Raw genomic sequence first — 20,041 nt, 5'->3', positions numbered from 1 at the left:
CCCGTAATTTGTGCGTGTCTGTTTCTGCCGTCTGCTCGCGTATTTTGCTGTTTTTCCTCGTTTTGCCCGTAATTTGTGCTTGTCTGTTTCTGCCGTCTGCTCGCGTATTTTGCTGTTTTTCCTCGTTTTGCCCGTAATTTGTGCTTGTCTGTTTCTGCCGTCTGCTCGCGTATTTTGCCGTTTTTATTTGTTTTGCCCTAAATTTGTGCCTGTTAATTTCTTTGTATCCCCTGTGCCGTGTCCAGTTTCCTTCCTGATTGGCCGCCTACCTCGCCGCCCTCCGCTCTCGCTTCCCGCCACCGACATTGGCCCCGCCCCTTTTTCTCTTCTGTTCCCTCCCCGCTCCCGCCTCCCAGCTGCTCCGCCCACCCGCGCACTTCGCCTTAAATGGCGACCGTGCGGACGCGCAGCGGTCACGCGCAGCGGGCGCGCCGATTGTGCGCCGAAGGCGCGCCAAAGGTAAGCCCGTCTACGCCCGTCCGCGACCGGATCGCGACCAGCGCCAGGACCCCTGGCCCACGAAGACCCCGACCGACCCGCCTGACGTACTCCGCCGCCACCCTCACCGCTCTCAACACCGGCCGACTCCCAGAATGCCATCAAGCCTCTCCACGACGTACCCACGGACCCTTCAGCTGCCACGCCTGCAAGTTCACCTGCATCCGGACCTGCCTCGCACCAGCACCCACCAAGCCGAACACCAGCAGTACCCACCTCAAGTGCATCCTGCTCAACACCCGCTCCATCCACAGACATGCCATCGAACTCTGGAACCTCCTCGACACCACAGCTCCAGACGTTGCCTTCCTCACGGAGACCTGGATGAACGCCTCTTCAGCTCCCGACATCGCCATCGCCATCCCAGAGGGCTACAAGATCGTCCGGAGGGACCGAAACGCCAACCAGATGGGAGGAGGCATCGCCATCATCCACAGGAGCACCATCCGTCTCACGACCAGCACCGACAACTCCCTGACCACCGCCGAACACCTGCATTTCCAGATCCACACCAACCCGAACACCACCCTCAGAGGCACCCTGATCTACCGACCCCCTGGACCACGCACACAATTCAGCGAGGACATCGCCGACTTCGTCAGCCCACATGCCCTCCCCTCCGCTGACTACATCCTCCTGGGAGACCTCAACTTCCATCTGGAGAACAACAACGACCACAACACCAGCACCCTGCTCGACAACCTCACCAACCTGGGACTCAAGCAACTGGTGTCCACCCCCACCCACCTCGCCGGACAAACACTCGACGCTGTCTTCTCATCCAGCAAGGACATCAACTTCAGCCACACCACAGAGCTTCAATGGACGGACCACAGCTGCGTCCACTTCACCTTCAAGAAAACAACGACCCACCACCACCAGCAACAGACCGCCCGCAGAAGCTGGAACAAGATCACAGCAGACCAGCTCGCCACCTCCCTGAGCCAGCACCCTCCTGCCAGCTCAGCGAACCCCAGCCAGGCCGCCGACAACCTCACGAAGTGGATCAGCAACTGCGCGGACGAACTCGCCCCACTGAGGACCCCGCCCAGCAGACCCGGCAGCAAGAAAGCCCCATGGTTCACCGACGAACTCAAGAGCTCCAAGAAGAACTGCCGAGCCCTCGAGAAAGTCTGGAGAAGGGAACCGACACCGGACAACAGGACCTCCTTCAAACTTGCCACCCGGAAACACCACCAGCTGATCCGCGCCGCCAAGAAAACAGCATTCAAGGACCGGTTGGACAACAACGCACACAACTGCAAGGAACTCTTCAACATCGTCAAAGAGCTTTCCAACCCCAGCGCAGGAAACAACGACATCACCCCATCGCAAGACCTCTGCAACTCCCTGGCTTCATACTTCCACAACAAGATCGCGGACATACACAACAGCTTCAACAACCAACCAACGCACACCATGACCGAACAACCACCCCCCACCACCACCCTCCGCGCCTGGACCCCGATCAGCACCGAAGACACCATCCGCACGATGAACTCCATCCACTCCGGATCACCGACCGACCCCTGCCCTCACCACGTCTTCAACAAAGCCGACGCTGTCATCGCACCCCACCTGCGAGACATCATCAACACATCCCTCGACACCACCATCTTCCCCGAGAGCTGGAAACACGCCGAACTCAGCGCCCTACTCAAGAAACCAACAGCGGACCCCACCGACCTCAAGAATTACCGCCCCATCTCGCTCCTCCCGTTTCCAGCCAAAGTCATCGAGAAGACCGTCAACAAGCAGATGGCCGCTTTCCTCGAGACGAACGGATCCCTCGACCCCTCACAGTCCGGCTTCCGAGCCAACCACAGCACCGAGACCGCCCTCATCGCCGCCACCGACGACATCCGAGCCCTGATGGACAATGGAGAAACAGCGGCCCTCATCCTCCTAGACCTCTCCGCGGCATTCGACACGGTCTGCCACCGCACCCTAGTACGGCGCCTCAGCAACGTCGGAATCCAGGACAAGGCGCTGGAGTGGATCACCTCCTTCCTCGACGGGAGAACACAGAGAGTCCGCCTACCACCGTACAAGTCAGAGGCCACCGAAGTCATCTGCGGCGTCCCCCAAGGATCATCTCTGAGCCCCACCCTCTTCAACGTCTACATGAGCCCCCTCGCGGCCATCGTACGCAAACACAACCTCAGCATAATCTCCTACGCCGACGACACCCAGCTGATCCTCTCCCTGACCAACGACCCCGCCGCCGCCAGAGCCAACCTGCACGAAGGGATGAAAGAGGTAGCCGAGTGGATGACGACCAGCCGCCTGAAACTGAACTCGGACAAGACGGAGGTCCTCATCCTGGGCTCCTCTCCCTCCGCCTGGGACGACTCCTGGTGGCCTCCCGCCCTGGGCACCGCACCCAAACCGACAGACCATGCACGCAACCTGGGCTTCATCCTGGACTCCTCCCTCTCCATGACCAGGCAAGTCAACAACGTCTCCTCGGCATGCTTCAACATCCTACGCATGCTACGGAAGATCTTCTGGTGGATCCCCACCGAGACCAGGAAGACCGTCACCCAGGCCCTCGTCACCAGCCGACTGGACTACGGCAACGCCCTCTACGCCGGGACCACCGCCAAGCTCCAGAAGAGACTCCAGCGGATCCAGAACGCCTCAGCCAGACTCATCCTCGACATCCCACGAACCAGCCACATCTCCGGACATCTGCGAGACCTTCACTGGCTCCCCGTCAACAAAAGAATCACCTTCCGCCTCCTCACCCACGCACACAAAGCCCTACACGACCAAGGCCCGAGCTACCTCAACAGCCGAGTCAACTTCTACGCTCCCAAACGCCACCTCCGATCAGCCAACCACGCCCTCGCCGCCGTCCCCCGCATCCGAAGAGCGACTACAGGAGGAAGGTCCTTCTCCCACCTGGCCGCCAAGACCTGGAACTCCCTCCCGACCGACCTGCGCCTGACCCAAGACCACCTCTCCTTCAGGAAGAAGCTGAAGACCTGGCTGTTCGAGCAGTAGCGGCTCCCCCCCCCCCCAGCGCCTTGAGACCCCACGGGTATGTAGCGCGCTTTATAAGTGTCACTGATTGATTGATTGAAACAACCAGTCCTAAACGGGGATATACCTGGAGGGGCACACGCTGAAGGTGGGTAGCTCTGCGCCAAATCTAGGACCTGAGGAATGGCCTTAAAATAAGATCGCAGTGATGGCGTTATCTTGGAACTGGAATCAAGAACTGCTTTGGCTGACTTAGATCTTTTCGCACGTTTAGCTTTCGCCTCAGAGGAGAGATAGGAGGAAGTTTTAGGAGGTGTTTTGTTCATAGCAAATGTTTTTGAGCTACCCTTTTGTGGAGTAGGACAATGTTCCCATTGGTTATGCATTAATACATTTCCAGGACTTGCACATTTGTGCAATAAAATGATGACCATAATGGTTATAACAATACATTTGTTCATAGTCTAACAAACCCTCTAAATAGTCATGATTTGTGAATACTGCTGACATTTCTAGATCAGACATCATATTATTAACAGTCTCGAAGTCCGAATCATCTGAAAAGGTACTAGAGGTAATAAAGTCACTTAATGAAATCTTGTATTGGTGTGAAATCTTCAACAGCTCCGACAGGCCAAAAATTTTGAATTCTGTTTTGTCCCAGGCTATACCATCAGGTATAGGAACGGCTGTGATGTTTACTGCTGACAAGTCTCTTTGTTCAAGATGGGATGATTTGTGTGGCTTGAGGAGTAAGTTGACGTTCTTACTTGCTGTGTCCATTTTGACATATCTTCCATTTATCAGCATACCCAGAATTATTACTAGAGTTAACCAAAGTAGAAGAAAAAATATTCCCAACACAATCAAAAGGTCAATCCATGGTGAAACCAGATAAGTCTTTTCCAGGTGATGAAAAAGTTCAGTTGCTTGTTCTTTGAAAGTTCTTTTCGCTGGCGTTGTTTCAGGTTCGCTGGAATCCTCAGAAAACGTATCAAAGTTAATGAAATAGCCAGAGGCAGTTCTGTCAATAGTGGGGATAGCATCCGGGTTTGTTGAAATCACTGGAACCACTTGATCACTTGTTACTTCATTGTAGACAGGTGTATCATAACAAACTGTTTTTTGGGTCTCAAGAGGAACGAGTTCTGTAGCTTTATTGCAAAGTCCTTCTTTTCTCACTGCAGATTCTTCAATGTTCATGAGTCTCTCAGTTTGAACCTCTTGGATTGTAGCTGGAGGAGTGCGTCTGCTACTTGGTTGGAGTCCACATGGCCTACTGCTTAGTATCGGCCACATAGTGTGGTCTGATCAGGTTGATAGACACGGACCTGTTCTCCTTTTTACCAGCAAGGGGCGGCAGCAAAACTGTTCTTGATCCGTGGATTGCTAGGACAGGTACTGTTTGTCTGTAAGAAGGCCCAAATTCCTTCTTGTCCGCGATCTTTTTTCTGACTAGATCACCAAGCTTTGGGATCCAGACAGGCTTTGCTGGGACTGTTGGTTTTTCCCCAGTGGTTGTTGGCTTCAGGAACACGTTGCTTTGTTTCACTCTTAGTTCATTTAAGTTCTGTAAAACAGCCAAACGATCTTTGATATCCAATTTCTTTTGTTCCACCACTGATGTGTGACAATCAAGGCCCGAGTCTAACATTCTTGTCCCAAAAAGGACCTCATACGGAGTAATACCCCCTAGAGAACTTCTTGCCAAGTTGTTAGGACTACGTTGGACACTTATTGGATGTTTGACCCACCCGTCAACTGAACCTAATGCCCTAGCTGTTATAGATTGCTTTATGTCCCGTTTTTTCTCTCCACAACCGACTTTCCCTCAGGATGAAATGGACTAGAATACCACAATGCAACGCCCAAACTGGCCATGGCCTCTTTGTAAGCTTGAGAGCTAAACACAGGACCCTGGTCAGAATGTAGCGTGTCAATTGCGTAAGTACCAATACAGACTCGCAAATCTTTTATAACAGTTTGAACGTCAGCAGAGCGCTGAGGCCACATCCAGAGGAACCTTGAACACGAATCCACTGTGACCATGATATATTTATAGTCACCATCCCTCTGTAAGGGACCACAGTGGTCCAGGTAAACACACGCTAATGGTTTATCTGAGATTAACAGGTGCGTCTGCGCAGGTAGTTTCACAGTAGAGACTTTCATCTTTTGACATATTTCACAATCCAAAACATAGTTCTGGGTTAGTTTCCTACTGCCTGGCCACTAGTACCATTGTTTGAATAATGATACTGTGGCGGAAACACCTGCATGAGCAGAGGTGAGCCCTTTATGTGCTGCAAGTATTAGTCCTAATCTATGTTTCATGTTTTGAATTAACCTATCCCCCACTCCAGGGATTCGAGCAAAAGGAACATTGTTATATATGAGTATTTGAGTGGAAACCCTTTAGGTTACACTGCACTGCTGCCTTTGCTTGTAGCATTGACAGCCAGCATTATTTCACTGTCTATTTTCGTTTTTGAACGAGTGATTGCAGTTACGGACGCCGTTTGCACAGCTGCCTTTGCAGCTTCATCAGCCAATGAATTCCCTTCAGCGTGAACGCCATCACGTTGATGACTCAGCGTGTGTATCACGTCAGTGTTTTGTAGTCCTTCTCGTAACTGAACTACTTGCTCCCAAAGCATTTTATGCTTCATTGTGCTACCTTTTGCATCTTTGAAACCGTTTTGAAGCCAATTCTGTAAATATTCATTGTAAGATTGGACACATTAGAAAGAAGCGCACGCTATGAGTCCTAGTGTCTCTGGGAGACAGTGAGATAGTTCCTAAGGTCCATTTGCCCTCAAACACTACCAAGTATAGACAGTGGGTCACCCACAATGGTCGGGGTGGAGGCCCTGAGGGACACAGATGCCAACATGACTATGGTAAGGAGTCAGCTGTTGTCCCCAGATCAAATATTCCTGATGCATTCCACCCAGTTGTGATGGCTGACAACAGGGAGGGTCACTAATAGCGCAGGTTTCATTTGAGTGGGGAGGGGTTTCAGGCCTTTTAAGAGTTGCTGTGAGCCCTGCCATGCCAGTAGCTGTCTTTTGGGGAATGACCTTGAGCATACTGCCTGGAAGGAGGTAGAGCTCAAAGCACATGTAGAGATGCTGGGGTTACCAGAGTGGATCTGTGCTACCGCACGGTCTATGGCTGCCCAGAAAGGGAGTCAACCAGGGCTGGAGCCTGGAACAATAGCCCAGCCAGTTGCTAAAAAGGGAGGAGCCAGAGGGCATGGGAAGTCTGCCCTGGGGGGTCACCCCGTGAGATGGATGGGGCACCTGAGGAGGTCGCACTGGAGTCCACGGAGGGGGACTTGCTCCCTTGGGGACCTACCTACGCCTGCAGAGTGGCATGTGCAAGGAGGGCCCACCAGGGAGGAGTTTTGCAGGGCACAGAAGGAGTGCCCCAAACTTGAGGGCATGAGGCGACAGACCGAAGCCCAAGCAGCAGGCAATGCCTCCGCGAAGTATCTTATTTACTGGGAGGATGGGCTCCTTTACAGTGAGCCCAAGGCTCCTTTGCATAGGTCATAAAGGGCCTTAGAGAGCCCCCAGTTCTACAGGGCCTTTCTTTTGGAATTCGCTCATGAGATCCCATTGGCAGGACACTTGGGCCAAGACACGACATTTTCTAGGCTTGTGCCACATTTGTATTGGCCTCAGGTGAGGATCTCCTCAGATACATTCTGCAAGACCTGTCTGACCTGCCAAGCTAGTCGGAAAACAGGGGCTAAGCTAAAGGCTCCCCTGGAACCACTACCGGTCGTTAGCACCCCCTTTGAGAGGGGGGGCATCGACATTGTTGGGCCTATGGATCCACCGACTTCTCCTGGTCACAGATGCTAACCTCCCACAGGCACTGGTTCTTCTTGATCTGTCGGCCGCCTTTGACACGGTGGACTATACCATCCTTCTTTCCCGTGTCGAGGCGGCAGGCATTGGAGGCTCTGCCCTGGCTTAGTTCATTTTTGAGAGACCGCTCTCAGGCAGTCCATCTGGCGGACTTTTCTTCCCCTACGCGCAAAGTGCAATGTGGCGTCCCCCAGGGATCTTATCTCTCCCCTCTTCTTTTTAATTTGTATATCTTTCCACTTATTTTTGCTTTGCAGAGGATGGAGGTCACGGTGTTTAATTACGCCGATGACCTCCAGCTCATTTTTAACCTTTCTGATTCCCCTGACTCTATTCACAATTTCCAGTCGGTGATGGTCTTTATCAGGGATTGGATGGATTTCAACCATCTTAAACTCAACCCTGATAAAACCGAGCTTCTCCTCACTGGTGGAAAACTCAACCCTTGGTCTTCTATCTTCTGGCCCCCCTCTTTTGGTCTTCCCCCCTCCCCTTCTTCCTCTGTTAAGACACTGGGGATTACGCTCAATCAACACCTTACTCTACATTCCCAGATTAGCACAGTGGTTTCTTGTTTTTTTTATTTTGCGCACTATTCGAAAGATCTCACGGTTTTTCTCTTTTTCAGCTCTTAAGTTGATTCTTATGGCTATGGTTCTTTCCCGTTTAGATTACGGTAACGTACTGTACAATGGTGTTCCTGCCTGTTTTGGAACAATCTACCTTTCTCCATGAGAACAATACCATCTTATTTAGAGTTTCGCAGCACTTTGAAAACTCTTTTGTTCTCACAGGCTTTTACTATCTAAATCGCTTTGCTAGCTGACTCAGGATTCCACCCCCACAGTGCCATGAAACGGCTAGGTAAACGAGCGCTTAATAAATACCTTTAAATTCAAATTCAAATTCAAAATTAAATACAGGTTTATCCTGGTTCTGGTGGACCATGCTACCCGGTACCCAGAGGCTATTCCTCTGAGAACCATCAATGCACCTGCGGTGGCCCGGGCCCTGATGAGGATTTTTACCAGAGTGGTTTTCTCCAAAGAGGTGGTGTACGACAGGGGCACCAATTTTATATCTGCCTACATGCAAGCCATGTGGAGGGAGTGTGGGGTTACTTATAAGTTCTCCACCCCTTACCACCCACAGACCAATGGTCTTGTGGAGAGAATTAACAAGACACTAAAGGGCATGCTCAGGAGTCTGACCGAGGGCCTGAGGAAAAAGTGGGACATCCTCTTGCCCTGTCTGTTGTTTTCCTACAGGGAGGCACTGCAGAAGGGGGTGGGCTTCAGCCCCTTTGAGCTTTTGAACGGTCACCCTGTAAGGGGACCTCTCAGTTTAGTGAAGGATGGGTGGGAGAAGACTTCAAGGAGGCTTCCCCAGGATGAAGTGAGCTACATGCTGACCTTCCGCAGCCAAATGGCTAAGTTGTGGAAGCAAGCCTCTGACAACTTAGAGGCCAACCAGGCGGTGATGAAGGAATGGTACGACCAGAACTCTCACCCTGTGGAGCGAGAACCTGGACAGAAGGTGTGGGTCATGGAGCCTGGAGAGCTCAGTGCCCTCCAGGACCGCTGGACAGGCCCTTATGAGATACTTGAGAAGAAGGGCAAGGCCACTTACTTGGTGGATCTTAAGACCCCCAGTCAGCCCCACAGGGTACTACACGCCAATCGCTCAAACCCCACCATGAGATGTCTGAGCTCACATTACTGATGGTGACTGATGGGGCCGAAGAAGAGGAAAGTGAACCTCTCCCGGACCTCTTTGCTTCCCATGAGAAGGACGGATCGGTGGAGGGATTGGTCCTCTCCCGATCCTTGACTCCTGAGCAACAGAGGGACTGCCGCCAGGTCCTGGGGCAGTTCTCCTCAGTGTTTTCCCTTATCCCTGGGATTACCCACCTGTGTACCCATGATGTGGACACAGGAGACAGCCTCCCTGTCAAGTACAAGTCTTACAGGCTGTCAGATAAGGTGAAGGCCAGCATCCGGAGTGAAGTTACTAAGATGCTGGCGTTTGGGGTGAAAGAGCCCTTCAACAGCCCTTGGTCCAGTCTGGTGGTTCTGGTACCAAAAGCCTCCCCACCGGGCACCACACCAGAACTTAGCTTCTGTGTGGATTACCGAGGACTGAACTCTGTGACCAAGACTGATGCTCATCTTATCCCTAGGGCGGATGAGCTCATTGACCGGCTGGGGGCTGCCCGATACCTGAGTACCGTTGACCTCACGTCAGGGTACTGGCAGATCACCCTAATGGATGGAGCCAATGAGAGGTCCACCTTTTCCACTCCAGAGGGCCACTACCAGTTTAGAGTGATGCCCTTTGGGCTGAAAAACACTCCTGCCACCTTCCAGCGGCTGGTGAACCAGGTCCTCTCCAGTTTAGAGGCCTTCTCTGCTGCCTACCTGGATGACATAGCTGTCTTCAGTAGCAGTTGGGAGGACCATCTGGGTCACCTCCAGGAAGTGCTTCAGCCCTGCAGCAGGCAGACCTGACTATTAAAGCCAGCCAATGCCAGATAGGGGAGGGGTCGGTAGTCTACCTTAGACACTTGGTGGGCGGGGGCAAGGGGCAGCCCATACAGGCCAAGATAGAGACCATCTAGGCCTGGGAGCCCCCAAAACACAGACTGAGGTCAGGGCATTCCTGTGCCTCACAGGGTACTACCGCAGATTTGTCAAGGGTTACTGCACCATTGTGGTCCCCTTGACTGAGCTAAACTCTAAGAAACACCCTAGAAAAGTGATCTGGACAGAGGGTTGCCAAAAAGCCTTTTACTCTCTAAAGCAGGCCATGTGCACAGCTCCTGTGCTCAGGGCCCATGATTTCTCCAAAGAGTTCAGTGTCCAAACGGATGCCTCAGAGCATGGCATAGGAGCAGTACTTTCGCAACTCAATGAGGAGGGCCTGGACCAACCAGTGGCCTTCATCTCTAGGAGGCTACTCCTCCGGGAACAACGGTGGAGTGCGATAGAGAGAGAAGCCTTTGCTGTGGTCTGGGCTGTGAAGAAGCTGAGGCCATACTTGTTTGGCTCACACTTCCTGATTCAGATTGACCCCTGGCCCCTTAGGTGGCTTATGCAAATGAGGTGCAAAAATCCCAAATTGTTGAGGTGGTCAATTCCCCTACAGGGGATGGACTTCAGGGTGGAACAAAGATCCAAAGTAGACGACGACAATGTTTACGGTCTCTCTAGGCCTTTCCGCCTTAGTGATGAGAACTCCCTAGAGGTTTTGTAGTACTTCTCACTTTCCACTGGGGTCGACACGTGTTAGACCTGTCAACCTTAGGGTGGTCTTCCCCTACATTTTTGCCCTTATGCCTCCCATTTTCACCTTACACTTTGTTGGACTTAGGACTCTGGGCGTCTCACCACTGCAAAACAGTGCTGAGGTGCAGGTGCTCTCACCTAAAACAATGTGACTTTGGCATATCTGCCACAAGCTCCTGCTACCGCAGTAAGGCTTAACCCTCCATAGGCTAACATTGGGACCCCCCTTATGGGATATTTTCTGACAGGAACCTAAAAAGTCTGTCATGTTTGGTCTTGTTGGACTCAGGGCGGGGAACCCTTTCCAACGCTGGGATTAGCAGCCGCTCTTGCTACAGCGGTTTAAACACCTGTCAGAATTTTTTCTGTAGAAGTGAATTTCATTTCTGCTTGTGTGTACAAATGTGATTTGTATCATATAGGTACTTTTTCACTTTCGTTAAAAGTTAAGTATGTAAATCTGCATTGACCCGGAATGATTCGGATCACTAGATTGCGTGCGTTTACGCATGTTTGTAAATATTTGATTGTTAACAAGTCTGTATGGAGTGAACGCAAAATTTCTGTGTGTTCATTTTTCCAATGAATGGTTTTGAAATTAGGTTTGATTAATTCGTAGAGAGGTTTAACCCTTTCTGGGTAGTTCAGAATGTAAGTTCATCCGAAATTCAGGAAACCTAGAATCAACTGCAAGTTTTTCAGCGTTTTTAGGAGGTTGGAGCAGCGCACACTTTTCTAAAAAGTTGACTGCCAGGCTTTTGCATTCACTTTATAGTTCATATCCTAGAAAGAGGACGTTGAGATGGGCAATTCTTGATTTTTTTTAATTGAATTTATACCCTTCAGAGGCGAAGCCAAGTACAATCGTGCTCACCCTGTTCAAGTGCCTATCCAGGTCATCGGCTGTCAGATATATATCATCGACATATGACAATGCCTTGTCAACATACGTTGTAGTAACTCTGTTACCCTTGCTTAAAATAACCCAGGACTATTCTTGAATCCTTGAGGGAGACGACAGAAGTGACGATGTATCCCCATTATTGAAAAAGCAGTCAAATACCTACTTTCTGTTGCAATGTTTTGACAAAAGAAACCATTTGCTATGTCTAATGTTGTTTTATATTTTTTACGCACAATGTTATTCATTAATGCTGTACTGTGTGCATTTTGCACGGCAAATGTTTTGCAATAAGAGTTTAGATGTCTGTAATCTAATGCTAGACGATATGCATTGTCTGGTTTGGAAACAGGAAACAAAGGATTGTTCATTGATGAGGTGCATGTTTCAATCACCCCTTGATATTCAAGTTCATCTAAGATCTTCCTGACCTGTTTTTTAGTTTCTTGCTTAACTGGGTATGCCCTTTGGGCAGTTTGTTGATTTTTCAACTGGATGTTATGGTTAGGAGAATCCTCATCCCATCCTACATGATTTTTGTATAATGCTGGGGCTTGGGCAACTGCCCATTTCCTGGCATAAGTATATTTTAAATGTATTGGAATATGATTAGAGAAGGCTGGCATAATGATGTCTTCTCCATGTGGGCACTCCCTGACAAATTCTGGTGGCCAGTCTTGTTCAGCTAGAAGTATATCATAGCCTTTAGAAAGTCACTCCCAAAAGAGTGCTTTCACTTTTCTTGGTATGTCTCCCTCCATCCGGAGTGTTATTTCATAAACCTATGAGGAGAACTAACCCTGATATCTGCAGTTTCAACTTCAATATCCTCATTTAAGTCCAATGTCTCCAGAAGTCCCTTCAGGTTCTTGTGAGCTATTGTTACTTCTGCTGCGCTGTCCAACATTGTCTGAGCCCATTCTCCGTTCTTGAGTTGTGTCCTCAAAATCCTCGGCGTGTTGTCATCTTTGGACTTCACGCGTTCTTCCTTGGTTTCTGACCGTCCTCTTCTTTCGGATTTCTGTGACGAAGTCTGAAAGGTACAAGGGGAACGTGTATCAGGATCTTGATATCTACGAGGTTTTCTCAAAATATCCCTATTCCTGAGGTTGTACCTCTTTTCAGAGGGCTCCTTTTGAGGAGACCTACCTCGGGAATGAGAACGCTTCTCTTTTGAAGTTTGTTTGCTATTTTCCCACTTCTTTTTAGAAGAGGTAGGAGTGTTTTTAGAAAAGACCTTTTCAGGACTTTCGGACAGTTGTGGTTTCACTGGATAATTCTACTAATCTTTGTATATTACTAAGCATTTCATTATCCGACATTGCTTCAATGTCAGGGTCAGGTGTGTAGCTGGCTAAGGCCGACCATGTTCCTCCTGCTCTTCGTAATGGACCGAGCCTGCTAATGTAATTTAAATGTTTTAGGACACCCTTAAACCAGAGCTCAGGCTCCTGGTATGTGAGTGGAATTTCAGTATGCTATCCCTGCATTATACTTTTTTCAATAGTCCATGTTTTTGTAGCTGACTGTCTCCTGTCTGAACTAGTCTGGAGTTTTCTTCTGCTTTGTTAGTAAGCTTTCCCTTTCCTCTATATATCTTGTGATATTGTAAGACCTTTTGTGCAGGAGGAGAGAAGGCCAGCGAAATGTAAAACAGAAGCTTTATTGTAAAGTCAAGGAGAAGTACTGAAGGTAACCTTCATGAGGACTGTACCAAGAAGAATCAGAGCAAGAGCATAGTCTACTATAATCATTCATTTTATGACTTATAAGTGATCATTTAAATGAGAGCAAATTACAAGCAATCACGAATAAGTGGCTGAATGTACTGAGTTGATCAATCCCACAACTGTCATCATATTCATAACATTTAGCCAAGAGTGTGCATAATTTGATGATATGACATCACATGTCTGTCTCAGTTACTTACAACAACAAGCCCCACACCCGACCACAACCACATAGTAGCAGATTTGCACACTTGACCCAGCATACCCAGCAGAATTGCATTTCCTAAATTGGTACACCTCTCCCCAGTCCAGAGAGCTGTGTCGGCCTCTTAGAGTCAGCATCATGTTGGCTTCTCTGAAGTCTTTCTCCTGGCTGTTGTTGAGGTAGTCCCGCCCTGAGTCCTTCCATAATCCTCCTGACTCTGAGTTAATGCTTTAATCCAACTCCGTCCTGACCCAAATGAGAGAGACTGACCTGTAGGGCACTGCGGATGATGAACATGAAGAGAAACATTGAGTATTTTTTTGTGTATAGATTTATGTCTGTTAACTAAACTGACTGGCCTGGTCTTTGAAGATTGGGAACCAGAAAAAAGGAGTGGGCCCTGCAAGCAAATCTCGATAAGTGTCAAAGAGGAAGGATCAATGACCCTCAGAAAATGTATCCCCCATCAGGTCCCAAACATTGCAAATTATCGCAATCAAACCAATCGGTTTTGATCCACATAGACCTCTTTTGGGTCATCCACGTATTCCTGGAACATCCTCTCAATGACCCTTGGTACTGCCACTTGCTTGACCTCTTTTGCCTTTGTCTCTGCACTGAACTTAAGCCCTGCCACTTGATACCAAGGCAATGCAGAGGTTGGGGCCGATTCTTGTGTTCCTGTTGTTCTTGTTATTACCGGTGATCTTGATGCTGGTGTTGACTGCTGTGAGTCAAAAGGACTGCCCTCTCTGGAAATTGAATGCAGCACTACAGAACTTTTTTCCAGGAGTGGGACTCTCATTCTTCTTCCAGGACACCCGCGCGCTCATAAATCCTTGTCTTGTATTGTGAAACATTCTCATCTGAAAAGGGAATGAAAGTGGCTAATATTTGTTTGTACCCTGGAGCAAGTATTGTGCATAGATGTACTCTTTGGATAACATTACATCTTTTTGCAGCTTAGAATTGGCATCCAAGTGAAGGATTAAGCCCTCAACCAACTTATGAGCATCTTTGTTTATATTCTGACTTATGAGTGTGAACCTTTCAGGCACCTTTTTTTAACTGGTCCTGTAACAGATACAACAATGGGATAACTTGGCCCTGTTGTTCTGTCCAGCTTGCTGACTTCCCATGTGAAAAATTCAAAAGGAAGTAGCTTTTCCATCAGGCAATTTGTCCATCGCAATGATCATGCTTTTCCCAGTTGCATCTGCTCTTTGCATGACATACTCATTGAGTAGTCTGTACTGATAAAACAGATGTTGCAACATGCAATAGGTCGAGTTCCAATGTGTTGGCCCATCCAGTATGAGGGCTTTAACTAGTACTCTGTTAGCACACTGCATGATCCTCAACTGCTTTCAGGCTTTAAAAGAATGGCTGAAATGATGTTAGATTCTTCTGCAGGTGATCAGTAAGTTGCTGACTATGTCTTCTTTTTTAAGAAAGTCCTGTACAATGATGTTCATGCAATGTGCCAAACACAGGAACCTGAACTATTTACCATCTGCCATGGTCTTAACTATATTACTGCCATTGTCCATGGCAGCAAATCCAATTCTGAGACATCTGAGTTGCAGCCATTCAAGTGCCGTACTGTTAAAGTCTTCCAAGATGTTTGCAGCTATATGGGATTTCTCCATGGCGAACGTGGTTACTGTTGAATGCTACTGAATACCCTTGAAAGTTTCTTCAGTACTGAGACCTGCAGATAGCTGTTGCCTAGCCCCCACAAAAGAGAGCCAGTGTGCAGTGATACACATTTAATCAATGGCTTGGCAACTGGTCTACATGTCTGTTGTCAGGTGAATAGTGTGAACAGCACCCTGCTGCAAAGCGTGTCCAAACAATTGCAGCACATCGTGATGGAGCACTGGAATGGTAAATCTGACAAAATAGGTCCTGCAGGAATCTTACATTTTGGCCGGATGGCCACCACAAAGTCTGGAAACCCCACTTGTTCCACAAAAGAAAAAGAGAGTAGGTCCACTGCTGACATTTTAGCCCTCTTCCTGTTATACAAACGTGCCATTGGGTGTTTGCATTTGTTCAGCCCCTCTTACCTAAAAATGCCCGTCATCGTGCCTGAATTTCTTTCTTTTTGGGTGCCACTGTCACTGGTGACTTTTGTGAGGTTGCTGAGGTGGGTGATGCTGGCACTCTGCTGGGGACAGGGCTGCTTTAAGTAAAGATGTTAGCCTCTTTTTCCTCATCCCCTTCATCTCCCACCATAATTGGAGCTGACTCCCCCCTCTCATCAACTTCACTACCACCACTTATTTATTTAAGGTGTGCCTCCTGGAGGATTGCTTGATTTTTTTTTTCATGTGAGTCATTTGGCCTCCAGTACCATAGTGTGAATTGTGGACCAAATTGAGCAATTTTGCAATGTTCTCCTCCTGCTTGCTAATTGTAAAGAAGTTCCAAACTGGAGATGTGTTCTTCTTCGGTAGGCCACTGGTACCACGGTCAATGTCTCAAGAACCAGCAGTAGGCGGTGTGTCAACAAGTTCCTCACTGCAGTGCGTACTACTGAGGTAGTGTTAGATGCAGGTCTCAGTGGAGGCCTTACATATATAAAAAATGGTGGCAGTGCCACATCCTTCGGAGCAGGATCAATAGAGGGGGAAATTTTGGTCTCATCTAGGCCAGCTTCCATGTCAATGAGTGGCTCATCATCCTCCTCATCTTCTACGATAATTGTAAGTCTTTCAGGAACTTTCCTTTTCCTGAGCCTCTTCTGGCATGTCTCAGACTCAGCCACTGTCCAATCTGTGTCCAGATCATCAGAAGGGGGTTTGGAGAAGATGGTGGAGTACCCTTTCTTAATCTTACTGGAGATCTAGAAGCCAATGGTTGTAAAATAGAAGGTTTCTGCTCAGAAGAAAGCTCAACACCTGTTCAGCTCCTACTCCATGGAGATCTATTGCTGGCTGCAGCTATTGCCCACTTTTTAGCCCCGGGATCCCATTCCCTGAGGCCCGGCCATCTCACCCAGTGTGCAGTGGGACCACAGGGGAGCCTCAAGGCCCCCACGATCACTGCCAGCTCCCTCCTTCCTGGGGGAGTTGACATCGCTTTTTGAAGACTGGGAGCTGCTAAATATGCAGCTCCATGTTTTCATGCATCTGATTCCCTACTTGCTTGACAGCGGGCAGAGAAACAGGCAAAACATCTGCTTTCAGCAAGCAAGAGCATTTCTCCAAACTCACTTGCTGAAAGCAGAGTATTTTAGTGAGTTCACATATGGCTCCAGGAGGGGGGCCATGCGACCACCATCCTTTGTGGATCATGGGCCGGCTCCGAGGAGGTGGTGGTCCCCGGGTCCATATATTGCTCAGGAGGATGGCCATGTTTCCCCCCCTCCCACTGTTGTAAACCATTTGCACTGGGGAGGTGGTGGTTCCTGCGCATTAGGATCCCTGAGGCCCCCCGTGTTGACAAAATGAAGCCCTGGGGAGGTGAGGGTCCTCGGGACATAGTTATGCCTAAGGAGGAGAGCCCCTTGTCCGCCCCTCCTTGTTTTTGATTCATTTACAAACATTAATAATTAGAATCAGTTTCTTTGCTTTTGTAGTCTGTTTTCGTCACTTTGTGATCGTGGATTCCCATTCCTGCTCTCCAGTTCAGGTAATAATAATTTAAAGCCTTTTTCTAAAGGTTTAGTGTTAGAGGTGAGGTGTTAGGTAATCTAGTGTTTATTCATTAGGGTTATTTTAGTATGTTGCTTGTAGTGAAGTAGATATGAGTTAATTTAGGGTAGTGCAGCCGGCCTTATTGTAAGTTGCCATACTTATATTCATTTTTTATAGATTTTATATTAATTTATGATTGTTTCTAATGCTTTTCTAACGTAGTGTGCTTAAATTAGGACTTTAAATGTTGTTTTCGTGGGTTTAAATGTGTTTGCATTGGAGTTATTTTTTGGGACATATTACTTCATTTTTAATCTGGATCTGTTAATTACTTTTTGCAAGGAAACATAGCAGGTTACATGCTAACTAAATGTATTGTTTACTTTTTTTCCTTGCTTTTTCAGTTGTCCTGGAGCATTTTCATTCTTTCATAGTTTTTGAGTTTTGGGTGTATTCTTTGTATTATTACAGTCACATTGTATGTTTTATTTTTGCATTGTTGCATTTCTGTGGCTTTTTTGATCAATACTTTTTCCGATTGTTTTTTTGGATCATCATTTCACTTATCAGGACATCAGCTATGAAATTAAGTTTTTATTTTTTATTTTTTGTGTTATTGGATGTGAAAGGTTAATTTATTGATATCGTGAGCTAGGAACAATATAACAGCTACTGATAAGGAAGGGAAACATACATTTAGTTGTCTTTCATGCACCAGTCTCATTGATTATATATTGGTAGATGTAAGGGCCTGGCTTCTAGTTATTGATATGATTCTTCTTTCAAGGCAGGATAGTGCTCATAATGCCCTGGTTCTAGATATTGATCTCCCTGCCTTCTGTAAGAGAGTTAGTGACAATGAACTTCTTTTTTTCCGCTTCTCTTTTGTGCAGCTCAATATTTGCATCTCCTTCCTATGACCTCATCTCAAGATCTCGAGCCGGGGCTTGATATGAATTCAATGAAGAGTAAATGAAAACCAGCAAGTGAATTCCAATATCAAGAGAATCCGGGTAAAGACATCTATATAGGCAGGATACTTCACAAGTGTGTGAAGGACGTTAGTATTCTCAGAGAAATTCTATACGGCGATACGGGGTCGTCCCGATATATCGATCAAACAGGACGTCAAGACCGAAGGTAATTCAGTCACGTAAAAGGTGACACTAGTACGTGTACCTCGTCGCCCGGTAATGGCGTAGACCTCCGCGTCTCGGCCGAAGTCAAGTAAACTTCCGACCCCGTATCAGCCATATAGAATTTCTCTGAGAATACTAACGTCCTTCACACACTTGTGAAGTATCCTGCCTATATAGATGCCTTGAGTCCTTTACCTGGATTCTTTTGATATTGGAATTCACTTGCTGGTTTTCATTTACTCTTCATTGAATTCACTTTTAAAACCCAACCGGGTGGAATGACCACCGGTTCAGGGAATTCAAAATCAGTCCATCAGGACCTGAGCCCTGAAGAGTCGGAGATTATTTGTCTCAAACGAAACACGTGTTGGCTGGCCTTTCTCTGCGTCAACATACATTAAAAGAAAAGAGGAAATCATAACCAGATTGTGTTTTTGTTGTTGTATCAAATAAAAACATACATTGTATAACATTAATTGGATTTGTGCACATGACTGTTGTAAAGCAGTTATAAAAGGTGTCTAGCATGCTTTCTGGAACTTTGTGTCCTCAGGGAATCAAGAGGGTTATTGCCCAATCCAGACTAATGTCCCTGCAGCAGACTCGGCCACACATTTTTCCAGCCTGTTTTCTGTGAAGGGAAAGGATAGCGATACCCCGCCTACCTTGTGGGACAACGAATTAGCAGATGGGGACAAAGGAAATACTAGTGAAGGAATACCATCCATCAAGATGCAGGAAGTAAACTCTGCCATTAGTAAGATCACCCCAAATAAAGCCCCTGGCCTGGATAAGATCCTATGAGATCTGTACCTAAGCAAAACTGATGCCTGGAACCCTTATTTCACTTTACATTTTAATGCCATCATGTCAGGAGCACCACTTCCTCTGACTTGGCAGGGGCTGAGAATATATAAGAAAGGTCCCCCTTCGCAGCCATCAAGTTATAGGCTGATAAGCTTAATTGACAGCTTGCAGAGGTTGTTCAGTAGAATAGTACTTGAAAGGTTACAAGAATGGATGCCTGGCAGAGAGATTCCTACTCCGATGCAGGTGGGCTTCCGGAAATGTACCAGTACCATGGATCAGGTCGTTTACCTGCAACCTATATTCTGAAAAACTGTGATAATGGGAGGAGGTTGGCTCAATGTTGTTTTCGTTGATCTATGGTCTGCATTTGACCTGGTCCCCAAGTCCACACTCTGGCAGGTTCAATAAGCTCCTAGCTATCTTAATGAAGCTCCACAAACATAACATAGTCCGATGTGGTCAACTGGGTGAGCTGACGGACTCATTCCTTGTAAACAGAGGGGTAAGACAGTACTGCGTTCATGCCCCTACCCTCTTCACTCTTTATGTCAATGACTTACTCTCACATTTGAACCAATGTCATTGTGATGCCCCATGTTTGGCAATCATGAGCCAACAACACATTGCTACTGTCCAAATCACCTATGAGGCTTCAAAAAATCTTAGACTGTTTTGAGAACTTTTGCAGCCAAAGGGGCCTGGACATAAATTTAGCAAAAACCAAATACATGGTCCTAAACCCCTGCTAAGCTACAAGATCTAATCCCAAACTCAAAGTATCCCCCTGGAACGTTTGCACACTTTTGAACACCTAGGCCCGACCCTCACAGAACAGCTAGATTGGATGTGCAATATTAAAAGGTGTGGCTTAAACCAGAGCAATGCATCGGGGGGCTCTCAAAAGTGCAATGAGGAACCACTTTTGCCAATTTCACCAGTCTTCCAAATATATAAACAGCAGGCCTTTTATCGG

This window comes from Lissotriton vulgaris, chromosome 5 (genome assembly GCF_964263255.1).
Source record: "Lissotriton vulgaris chromosome 5, aLisVul1.2, whole genome shotgun sequence".
NCBI lineage: Eukaryota > Metazoa > Chordata > Amphibia > Caudata > Salamandridae > Lissotriton > Lissotriton vulgaris.
This window is presented reverse-complemented; position numbering follows the sequence as displayed.